At 43.5% G+C, this 12300-nt stretch overlaps 1 protein-coding gene across 1 annotated transcript in view; it reads left to right on the top strand.

Annotated features, from left to right (window-relative positions):
- The window catches only part of NRF1 (nuclear respiratory factor 1), a 156135-nt gene that overhangs the window by 129530 nt on the left and 14305 nt on the right, over positions 1 to 12300 (top strand). The gene's annotated exons all lie outside the window — the stretch shown is intronic.

Below are 12300 nucleotides of genomic sequence, written 5' to 3' on the forward strand. Positions count from 1 at the left end.
ACCCAGGAGGTAGAGGTTGCAATGAGCCAAGATTATTCCCCATGCCCCACCCTGGAGAACAAGGGAAAAGTCCAACTAAAAAAAAAAAAAAAAAAAAAAAAGGATAATGACCCATGCATGCCAGAGGTTTAAATTATGGATCACCAAAGCAGACTTGATGAAGACATTGCACCCAGCACCCCAAAGACTTCTTTTTTCTGAACATCTACCCCACACTACCCCAACACTAAAGGAACTACCCAAGCACTCACATTATTTCTATGTTCTCTGTCTTTTTCAATAGAGTCTTTGGTCTCTCAGGATGGAGTTTCATGGTTTGGTTCAATATAAAGATTTTCACAGGTGCCTTTTCGTTTAGATGTAGGTAGAATTGTCTAAGGCTGGTGAAGGCTACCAGATGAATTCCTTCCTTTACTTCTTTTTTTGTTTTGTTTTGTTTTGTTTTGTTTTGTTTTGTTTTTTGCTTTTTGAGACAGAGTCTTGCTCTGTGCCTAGGCTGGTTCACTGCAGCCTTGACCTCGGGCTAAAGCTATCCTTCCACCTCAGCCTGCTGAGATGCTGGTACCACAGGTGCGCACTGCCACACCGGGCTAATTTTTTAAATTATATTTTTTGTAGAGATGGGATCTCCCTTTGTTACTCAGGCTGATCTCAAACTCCTGGGCTCAAAAGGATCCTCCCGCCTTAGTCTCCCAAAGTGTTAGGATTATAGGCATGAGCCACTACACCCAGCCCTTTACTTCTTTTTTTGAACACAGTTATCTCAGTACTCTTTTCATCTTACACACCTTAATGTCAGAAGTCATACAGTTCAGCCCATTTGTTTTTCTTCACTCTCCCTTCCTCTCTGCTGGTCCCCAGAACCCCCTGTGTTCCAGGACTCCTGACCTCCAAGATCAACAGATACAGACATTCACTCAGGCTTGAGGAGCTCTTTGCTGAGTGCCTCTCACCTCTCATCCAGACCTTAACACCCATCGTTGGCAAGCCTCAGAAAACCAGGCCTACAGACCTTTCTCTTCCTTCCTATTGCAGCAAACATAATGAAAGAGAAGGATTATATTGGCACTTGGCCACCTCAGAAACACTCTGCTGTCTGAGATCTTATCGCAGATTCAGACAGCTATCTTTCATTCCTGAAAAGTAGATGGGGGAAAACAAAATAGATGAACAAGTTCATAACTATAGGTTGGTACAAAAGTAATTGTGGGTTTTTTTGCCATTTGAAGTAATGGCAAATTTGAAGTTGGTGCAGTTACTTTCACACCAACCTAATAAGACTCTTACCAGAGCTGCTAAGAAAGCACCAACATTTTTTAATATAGCTGACACTTTTCCTAATGATGCCACAAGAAAAAAGAGAGGATGTAGTATTTGCTGGTTTTGGGTGGGGTTTTTTGGGGTTTTGTCCTTTGGGGTTTTTTTTGATTTGTTTGTTTGTTTGTTTGTTTGTTTTGAGATGGAGTTTCGCTCTTGTTTTCCAGGCTGTAGTGCAGTGGCTCAGTCTCAGCTCACCGCAATCTCTGCCTCCCAGGTTCAAGTGATCCTCCTGCCTCAGCCTCCCGAGTAGCTGGGATTATAGGCATGTGCCACCACACCTGACTAATTTTGTATTTTCAGTAGAGACAGGGTTTCTCCATGTTGGTCAGGCTGGTCTCGAACACCTGACCCCAGGTGATCTGCTCATCTCAACCTCCCAAAGTTCCAGACCAGCCTGGGCAACATGGTGAAACCCCATCTCTACTAAAAATACAAAAATTAGCTGGGCATGGTGGTGGGCACCTGTAATCCCAGCTACTCAGGAGGTGGAGGCAGGAGAATTGCTTGAACCCAGGAGGCAGAGGTTGCAGTGAGCTGAGATCGCGCCACTGCACTCCAGCCTGGGCAACAAAGTGAGACTGTCTCAAATGAACAAAAGGTTCATCTTTTAAATTTGAAAAAACTTTCATTCAAAATTCCAAAGAGTGTTTTGGGAGTATGAACTTTATGCTGATTTTAAAGTTCGTTTGAAAGAGTAAAACCTTATCTTAGCCATTTTTTATCCTACCAAGCCTTTCAACAGAACCACTAACAAACTGTAAAATTGACTCAAGTCCTCTTCTGCTTCTACCCGAGCTTTCCCCAGGTTCAGGTTTATAGGGAGTTTTCATCACAGAGATGGACCGGGTAAAGGAAGCAAGTATTCTTGCACTTTGAAATTTCACTTTCTCCTTTATTTTCTTTTGATTTTTTTCAATTTCATTTTTTGTAATAAAGATGTTAGTGGAGACCAGACATAGCAGTTCACACCTATAATCCTGACAGTTTGAAAGGTTGAGGTAGGTGGATTGCTTGAGCTCAAGAGTTCAAGACCAGCCTGGGCAACATGGTGAAACCCTGTTTCTACAAAAAATATAAAAATTAGCCCAGCACGGTGGCTCATGCCTATAGTCAGCTAGTCGGGAGGCTAAGGCGAGAGGATTCCTTGACCCCAGGAGGTCGAGGCTGCAGTGAGCCAAGATCACGCCACTGCACTCCAGACAGGATGACAGAGTGAGACCCCATTTCAAAAAAAAAAAAAAAAAAAAAAGATGTTAGGAGGGCATACCCCACTTACGGAGTTCTCTGACCTGGGACATCAGCATACTTCTTACCTGTTGACCTTGCATTCTGTCTCTCAATCTTGTTGTTTCATTAATTTTATTCATTTAACACAATCTATATAATGCTTATTATGTACAAGCATTCTAAGTGTTTTACATGCATTATATTTAAAACGCATAATAACTTTATGAGGTAAACACTGTTAAACTGATTTAACACACAGGGAAGCTGAGACACAAAAAGTTTCAGTAACTTAACCAAGTTCACATAGAGAGTGGCAGACATGGAATTTGAATTCAGGCAATTTGTTTCCAAACCAGTGTACTACACTGTCTCCCTTTGATATGAGCTCTAGGTTCCTGCCTAGACCCCACAAATACAAGGTGATAACCATTGTTGAACAAATACATTTGGAAATGTCAAACCTTTCCCCACCCCTGCCAGAGGCTGCTTGCCTTAGTCTAGTTTAGCCACAGTGCCCATCTGCCCAGCTGTTGTGAGGGCTGTAGGAGTGTTCTGGAGGTTCATGCTGCCGAGTGCCCCTGGCTCAGCAGCCCTCCCTCTGCACACACACGGGCCTGCCTTTGCTGGCCAGAGGAGCTGACAGGTCTGTATGCTTCTCCGGTTGCAGAACTCGTCATTGGCTGGCTGTCAGCCTCAAACATTTTCAGTGAGCAGAGTACTTTGCAATTAGTGAATGTGTCATCTTGATTAGAGTTGGGTGGTGGGCTACGGGTGCTATTTAGAGCCAGGGAAACTAAGGGGAAGTAGGTGATGTTCAGAAGGAAGGAACCCCAGCAGACGAGTTGTTTCCTCAGCTCCTAGAAGCCTCTGCTCGAGCCTTCCTGCTGCCCTTCAGTTTAGGCCAGGACTCTTTCAGCCTTCCCACCTGTCTCTAGCAAAGTTGAGACCAAGGTGGTAGGACTGTGGAGCCTGGGGAAAGGGTCAAGGGCGTGTTAGTTTTTGCCTGGAGCAAGTTTACTGGCTTATTTGTTTCCCCAGTTCATCACCAGGTCTTCCACTTGGCTCTGCCTACAGCCCTTGCTTGGGGTCCCCCAGAGATTTTGAAGAGCACATCTCTCTCCGCCGGTCAGCACTGAAGACTCAGAAACCACCCACTACCTATGCTGCCCTAGTTAAGACTAGGGGTCTCAACCTTCCCTCCTCATGTTCTGAATGAAGAAAAATGGACTGGAGGGCTGTTTAAAAATTAAAGCTGCCGGGCGCGGTGGCTCACGCCTGTAATCCCAGCACTTTGGGATGCCGAGGTGGGCGGATCACAAGGTCCAGAGTTCGAGACCAGCCTGGCCAATCTACTAAAAATACAAAATTTAGCCAGGCGTGGTGGCATGCACCTATAGTCCCGGCTACTCAGGAGGTTGAGGCAGGAGAATCGCTTGAACCCGGGAGGCAGAGTTCGCAGTGAGCCAAGATTGTGCCACTGCACTCCAGCCAGGCTGACAGAGTGAGACTCCCTAGTAAATAAAAAAATAAATAAATAATAAATAAAAATTAAATTAAATTAAAATCAAAATAAGTTAATGACAAGGCATTGTCATTACACTTAGAGAAGAAGCAGCCCTTCGCATGTATCTTCAGGGTAGCATGTCCCACGTTCTGCGCTGGTCCTGGCAACAGTCTTGCTGCTGAGGTTCCACCTTAAGACTTCAACATAACATTATCTGAAACTATAAGACTGCCGGGCACGGTGGCTCACGCCTGTAATCCCAGCACTTTGGGAGGCGGAGGCAGGCGGATCATGAGGTCAGGCTCATGATCCGTGTTAGGCTGGCTAACACGGCGAAACCCCGTCTCTACTAACAAATACAAAAAATTAGCTGGTTGTGGTGGCGGGCACCTACAGTCCCAGCTACTCGGGAAGCTGAGGCAGGAGAATGGCGTGAACCCGGAAGGTGGAGCTTGCAGTGAGCCGAGATTGCGCCACTGCACTCCAGCCTGGGTGACAGAGTGAGAATCCATCTAAAAAAATAACAATAATAATAATAAAATAAGTAAATAAATAATAAAACTATAAGACCCCACTCTGCCTTACTGTGCTACTGTAAAACAAACGTACATTTTATTATGCATTCTAACTACCAAGTTAAGTCAGTATAGAAGTTTCTTTAGGGAAAAACATTCTATCTTCTCTTTACACTAAACAATCTTCACCTTTTCACATCCCTGTTTTCTTTGACCTTATTAAAAACTTCTGAAAATACGTATGTTTTCCCAGCAGAATTTAATCTCAACTATGCTCATTAGAATACTTTCTTAAAAGTTAAATCTTTTTAACAAGAGGGGTAAGAGAGAAGATGGGTGAGGACCAACAAGAAGTTCAGACAAGAAAGCAGGATTCTTGGGTGAGGTCCTTGCATGAGAGATTTCTATTCTGCAAGGCCTCCCAAGTGAGACAGGATGGCTGTAAAGCCTGTTCTGTACTGATTATAAAAGTGGTAAACCCAGCTAGAGCAAACCCAGCTAGAGCCAAAGGAGGCAACACATGTTTTAATTTCCCATGAAAACCAACTTTATGTGTATTATAAGAACCATAGGATTTTTTTTCCCACTGTCTCGTCATGTGACTATTTGAATTTCAATGCAAGTTAATTAAAATGAAATAAAATGTTAAAGGTAGTTATTAGTCACAATCATATTTCAAGTGCTGAATAGCCACATACGCCCTGAGATACTGAATTTTTAATTTAATTATAATTTATTCACATTTAAATGTAAACAGGCACATGTACCTAGTAGCCACGTTAATGGACTGTGCAGATACAGAACATGTCCTCCTGAGAGGCATGCACCACCACACTCAGCTAATTTTTTGTATTTTTGGTAGAGACAGGGTTTCACCATGTTGGCCAGGCTGGTCTTGAACTCCTGACCTCAAATGATCTGGGCTCCCAAAGTGCTGGGATTTCAGGCATGAGCCACCACACCCAGCCCAATAAGATATTCTTAACCTGGGGTCTATGGACCCTGAGAAATTCTATACAAAGGTTGTTTTTTTTTTTTTTTTTTGGTATCGCCTTTTTTTTTCTTTGCCTCTGCTAGCAGCAGGGAGGGTATCTATAGCTTTGATTGAATGTGTAACTAGACCAGAGGCATTCCCACTCCCGCCCCCACCCCCTTCATCTCCAGCCCACAAAAAAAGATTAAGAACTTCTACTACAGAAGGTGGTGGTGAGGATCATTTAACTTTGAAGATACCTGGTATGGCACTGAGAATAAAAGGAGGAGCAAGGGAGAGGGGAGGTCCCACAGAGCTGGATACCCTAAAAGCTGAACCTGTAACAAGCTCTGTAATCTTAGGCAAGCAAATTAACCTCTCTAAGCCTTAGCTATAAAAATTAGGATAATGATAGTTCTGTACTCAGAAGGAAGTTGTGAGCATTAAACAAGATGAATTCCTGTTCTTGAGGCTATAGTGCCCTGGCACAGGGATGCATCACTAAATATAAAATTCTTTAGCTGTCGGCTATCAATTTCTTTCTCCATCGTTCCTCACATATGTTTAGAGTGCACAGTACACCTATATAGGACGCTGCTTTCCTGTCTTTAAGACAGACCTGAATGCTTGCCTTACGCAGTTGAAGATGTATGTTGCAGAGGTAGATCTTGTAAAAATGGGAATAGAGCAGAAGCCCTTTCTATAATCTTGACTGAAGAAAATACAAGGTGACATTGTTTAAAGGCTCTATCATGTGCCTTCGTCTGGGGCTGCTCTTCTCTTCTGTACATAGTTTGCAGTCATGAGTGTGGCCTTTTTACTCCTAAAATGGCACAATCTGTCTTCAAATCTCAACAGCTGCATTGTATTTCACCTCCATCACAAAAGCTGGCTTTTGCCATTTTTTCCTCTTTGTCACCACCATCATCCATTTTTACTTACTGCATGTCCCTCTGTTCCAGCTCTTTACAAGTGAGAGGGACGGTGCCAATCCTCCGCATGTTGGGCTGTAAAACACGTCTCTCCTTCCACCTTTTTCTGTGCTCCTCGTTCCCTGGACACATCAGCATACGGGCTTGTTCTCACAAGAGTCCATTGAGATGTAAATGTTAAATTAATTTAGGAACTGTATTGTTTTCCCCAAAAAGGTTGCTGATGTGCCATTCCAGTGTGTACTAAATCACTTTTTGCCTCATTATTTTAATTAAAGTTTAAATAAATGTGTTAAATAGTCCTAGTGTAAGAGTGCATTTTCAGTCACCATAGCATAATAGCCTTAAAAGTACTGTTGTGTTCTATGACACTGTGATACCATTTGTAGCTTTCATCCAAAGATGGTAAGCTCAGTGCCTTAGGATTTGTAGCAGGCAACCCCTAAGCAACTGTTTTTTGTGTGAGCTGTGAGTCCCAGCATACAAGCCTCTCATCTTCAAGGTCCCCAAAGAGCAGCACAGCTGGTAGCTATGGATTTTTAGGCTGCCCTCCTGTAACGTAAATGGTCCTTTCCTCCCACCCCCTTGTTGATAGAGTGACTTGAGAGAAAACGAAGACACTAGGGTGCTGGTCTCAGACCGCGCTGAGGCATCGTCTGTTCTGTAAGAAAAAGCAAATGAAGATTCCTGTGTATTACAACTGTTTCTCCTCTGGAATCATAGGTCTTTTTTAAATAGACCTGAAAAGATTCCTTCTTATAAGGAGAGCTGTGAGCTGTGGATCAAAATGAAGAGGAGTGAGGGCAGTATGCGAGCATGGCCTGCGGCTCCAGCTGAGCTGGGAGCTGGCGGCTGTGCCTGGGAACTGAATAGTGTGTGTGGTGCAGCACCTTGGGACAGCAGTGTCTCTTAGGGTCTTCCACACGCCCCCCTGGGAAATAGTCTTTCTTTGCAGACAGGGACTTTTCCCATTTAACTCAGCTAACTTTTCTCTAAGATGAATCGTTTTCATTCTGGGAAACATGTTGGTAGATGTCATACCAGGAAAATAACCATTTCAGTTGGTTCTAATTTTGCCTTTTGGCTATACGCATTGAGTGTAATTATTTAGGGTCTTCATCTTTTTCTTTTCGTTGTCCATTCTTTCATTTTGTTGTTTTACTACTACTACAACCACCACCACTGCCACCATCATCTCCTTGCAAATGGCTAAGCAATGTCTGCATTATTCTACCTTCGCCCAGTAAACTGAGTAGAACAGATCTTCTAAGCCCTGTTCAGGGGCAGCTAAAGCCAGGACTTGCCCAGGATCTGTCAGCTATTAAATAGTAAGACTGGAAATCATACCAGATCTCCAGTACTCTTTGTACTGCCCAACAAAACTCCCTTCTTCCCTTTTACTCCCTCTTGCCAGCTTATCCAACCTAGAAAGTAAAGAAGGCATAATACAAATGAAAATCATGGTCTTCATTATTCATCTAGTTATGCTAGTACTTGGTGTGGTGACTCCTTTGCAGGATTGTTTTAAGGAATGGTGGCAGGTATGTTTTACTGACTTCAGAAGTCAAAGAGTCATGGTAAATCTTAGCAGAGGCAAATAAAAACATGATACCAAAACCTAACATCTAAATCTGTACTGTCCAGTAGGATAGCTATTAGCTACATGTGGCTATTTGAATTTCAATGCAAGTTAATTAAAATGAAATAAATTGTTAAAGGTAGTTATTAGTCACAATCTATTTCAAGTGCTGAATAGCCACATACGCCCTGAGATACTGAATTTTTTATTTAATTATAATTTATTCACATTTAAATGTAAACAGGCACATGTACCTAGTAGCCACATTAATGGACTGTGCAGATACAGAACATGTCCATCACTGAAGACAGTTCTATTGGGTAGTGCTGATCTAAGGGCTGTATCAATAACACTGCGCTCTTCTGGCAAGTTATGCCCCCTCTGCACAGGGGAGGACAACACGAATACTTGATGAGCCTTGTCTTCCAGTGACCTCCTCAGCTCATAAACAGCATGGCTTTGCTTTTAAAAAAAAAAAAAAAAAAAAAAAAATCTACCCATGTGACTGCAGTAATCCATAGCCAGTAAACAGCAGGGTAGGAGGGTTGCAAGGAGAACTGATCTATTTTTAAGCACTGCAGAGTCCAAGCAGGAAAACCTGAGACCGGAGACAGTGGCGACACTGAGACTCACTTCCTAGTGAGTTTATTCATGACTCAGGCCACGCGCATATTTCCACTTGGATTCTTCACAAGTGCAAGTTTCTCTTCTAGGCTACAGGTATCTGCAGCCAGGTGCTCTAATGGATTTACAGTAGCCCGCCAAAAGATTAAATATCCAAAGCCTGATGGTCACAAGGCTGACAGGAGCCATGACTATTGGATGAATTCCAGATTTCACAGTGAAACAGAGCTGCTGCTGAGAAATGGGAGCACAGAGATGTTCACTGGGGCTCTTGATTCTAGACACTCAAAGAGGGGTACAGTTCTCTGCCCCATGTGTGTTTCTCACCCAACCTTTTCATGGTGTTGAGGAGGGGAAGGGACAGCTCAGTGGTGATTCTTCACTTCTAAAATGTGTCCTCCCTCCCTGTCTTCATAATGACCTCCTGAAGTCCAATGTGCCTTCCAAAATAGCTCTCGGGAAGAGGTAGCAGTTTTCCTGACTCCCCAGTCTCCCCCATCCTGGGAGATGTATTGATGGCACTAATTTGAGGGGTAGCAGAGACTATAATCCTACTCTCTTTACCGGCTGGGGCATCCGAGGCACGCAGTAACTGTTGACTACCACTGCTGCAACTGCTGTTACGATTATTACCATTATAATGATTAATCACTCACACTGAATGGGAAGGGAAGTAACCTTCGGAGGTTCACTCTTAGTACTTCTGACACACATGCTTAGGGCCGGGGCCAGTGAGTCTTCATTTGCAGAGAGGTGGTAGTGAATCTCCCACAAGGATCCCTACTTCAGGAATCCTGTGTTCCTGGTGGAAGTCCATCGTATCCTTCAGGCATACTGAGATTCTGTTTTCTAGAATTACTAGGGCTTTCCTGTCGCTCCTCAGGCATAACCCCCATAGCTGGAGGGATTTCCAGTTGCCAGGGTTCTTTGGTGCTTTTCTTTGCCTCCTGCAGAGATGCTGAGCTGTGGACACCTCCAGAAAGACCAGCACTGCCTCATGAGAGTATCTCCTGTTCCTCTTTGCAGGTTTAGGTTCCTTGTGTAGTCTGCACATCCAGAGGGGATGTGTCATTCTCTCTCTACCATTATAAACTGGGGTAGCCTCAGGCATTCATCATTTGTATGCCAGGAACTGCTAACCTAGGCTCTACTATTTGAAGGCTTAAAGACTGCAGATCAAAAGTGGACATAGAGGGCCTTCACAATGAGATGATAGGCCACTAGCTGGCAGTCTCTATTCTTAGTGTTCATCTAAGCCATGACCATGTCCTTCAGATACAGCTTTTAGATACTTTTCATGTGAAAGACTGGGTGCCTCCAGTCAATGTGTCAGGGCCCCACAGGGAATTAGCACATGTTGTCAAGCCCCATTGGCATACCTTCATGTACTCTGCTTTTCTGTACTTCAGTTCCGTAATTCATGTACTCTTTGGTCTGCCTGTCTTGGGTATTCTCAGCTTGGGGAACTCGATGAGCCAGCACACCATCCTATGAACAGAACAGCAATCTGAGCCAGGGACATTCTGAGCAGACAACTCAGGTCAGGGCTGCCGGACAGATTCCCAAGAAGGTCCCTGCCATCTGGCAGATGGATGCCACTGACTGTGGTCTCCTCTCCATCCGCGGTGTCCTCAAGGCCAAGTTACATGCTTCTTTGTCTCATTCTCCTTCCCTTTAGGTCCGCAGATCTTTCCGAGTCTTTGTATGTAAAGGCAGATTTTGGTCTTAGATTATTCCAGCTCCTTATAAACCAAGACTGAATCTTGTGCCTGTCATTGTGAGCACTATTCTGTAAAGGAATTTTTTTTTTTCTGGCATACCAAATCCAGAGCCGTAATCGGACAAGTTTAATTGGAGTCATTTCAATTGAGCATGTAAAAAGGGCATTAATCACCGTTCACACAGGAATCAGAATATCAGAACAGGAAAATTCTTATAGAATAAAGTTTTCAGGTTATTGGGTAAAGGGGACTTTCCTCTTTTATTTATACTTCCATTAGGATTTTGAAGGAATGTCAGTGTCCTGTTATTAACTCTAATAGCTTGTCCCTCACAGCCAGGATGGTTTGGGGCCCTCTGCCTCTCAGGTTACCTGTGTAAATACAGGGATTCACTTGCCAGCACCCAGCTCTAACATTTGCTTAATAAAGAGCAAATGTGCAGAACCCAGCAGCAGCAGCAGCCTGGCAGAAGCAGTAATCTGAACAGGACAAACATGCTTCCTCTTTGTGCGATGCTCTTTCTCCATCCTCCTGCCAAGAGCAGGATATCAAATGAAGGGGAGGTTGTGGTTGGAGTCAGTGAAGTGAATGTCTAAGTGGCACCTGCTTCATTCAACAGATCTGCTTTCCTGGGGCCTCCCAGTACACATCTGCTCCTGACAAAGCCTCTTTTCTCCTCCTGTTGGTCAGACTGAGAGCAAAGGCCTGGCAAGGAGACATACTGGTTTTGCTTTGTCAGCACAATTGCCTGTGACATTATAATTACACCAAATCTTCATTATTAGAAAGGCCCCAATTTAGAGATTTTCAGAGCCTAAATGGGATTTTCGAAGTGAAATTGATTAAAAAAAAAAAAAAAAAAAAAAAAAACTTTGCCATCATAAAGCCTAGCAATTGAATCTGAGAATCATTGAAGGAGTCTAAATATGGAAACTGAGACACTGCTGTGAGGGAGACTACAAAGACCATGCTATCAGATTGGCTTGCTAGAGAGGCGTCCAGCAGTCTTCTGACTCCGCCCAGCCCAGCCTCTCCGTATTCCTGCAGCACTGTAACGTGCATCTACACTGCATTGCTTTCACATGCTGATAGTTTCTCATGCAGAGTCCTAGGGGGCTGGAGGGTGTTAAAATAAGTTGATGAGGTATGGCAGTAAAGGAAAGAACCTGTAATTTAAATAAGGGAAATGCCAGAAAACTATATTTTAGGTAAATACAAAGCATCCAATTTAGATTGAGTTTCCATTTCAACAAAGGCAACCCTTAGAGTGTTACACAGTGTGAGTGTATGTGTCTGTCGGAGGCACGTTTATGATATGGAGTTGGCACACTGGAAGCTCTGGAAAGGTTTTAGAGCTGTACTCTGGCTATTTAAACTGTTTAAAACAGAATAAAATTTTAAAATAAGTTCCTCAGTCATGCTGGCCACATTTCAAGCGCTCTAGCCACCGTGTTGGACAGCACTCAAACAGAACGTGCCCATCATCACAGGAAGCTCTAGTGGACTGCACTGTTTGAGGTTGGTCTGAACCTCTTGAAATGCCTCGACTGCTTAAGGAAGCCTGGGAGTTTCTAGTGCAGTCTTGTTGGAAAGAAAAAATGAAATTTGCCTGAATGTTTCTGGAACAACTCCTTCCAGCCATGTTACCTAGACTGTGTTCTTGTTCAGCTTTTTGTAATTTTTCCTCCAAGGATTTCATGTCCTTTTCCCACCTCTACCCCTTGTTTTTTTTTTTTTTTTTTTTAAACCTGAATCATACAAATGAGAAGGGAATTTAATTTTAGAAATGTCCACTTTCAGCTGACCTTCTCCTTGGCCTTCTCCTAATTAAGCTTTCACAGCCCTGCTGTTGGACCAGACAGTCCTTTTCTCATTAAACGGAGCATCTTATTAAAACAAGAGGGC

The sequence above is a fragment of the Rhinopithecus bieti genome, unplaced genomic scaffold, assembly GCF_001698545.2.
Source record: "Rhinopithecus bieti isolate Rb0 unplaced genomic scaffold, ASM169854v2 scaffold_8783, whole genome shotgun sequence".
NCBI lineage: Eukaryota > Metazoa > Chordata > Mammalia > Primates > Cercopithecidae > Rhinopithecus > Rhinopithecus bieti.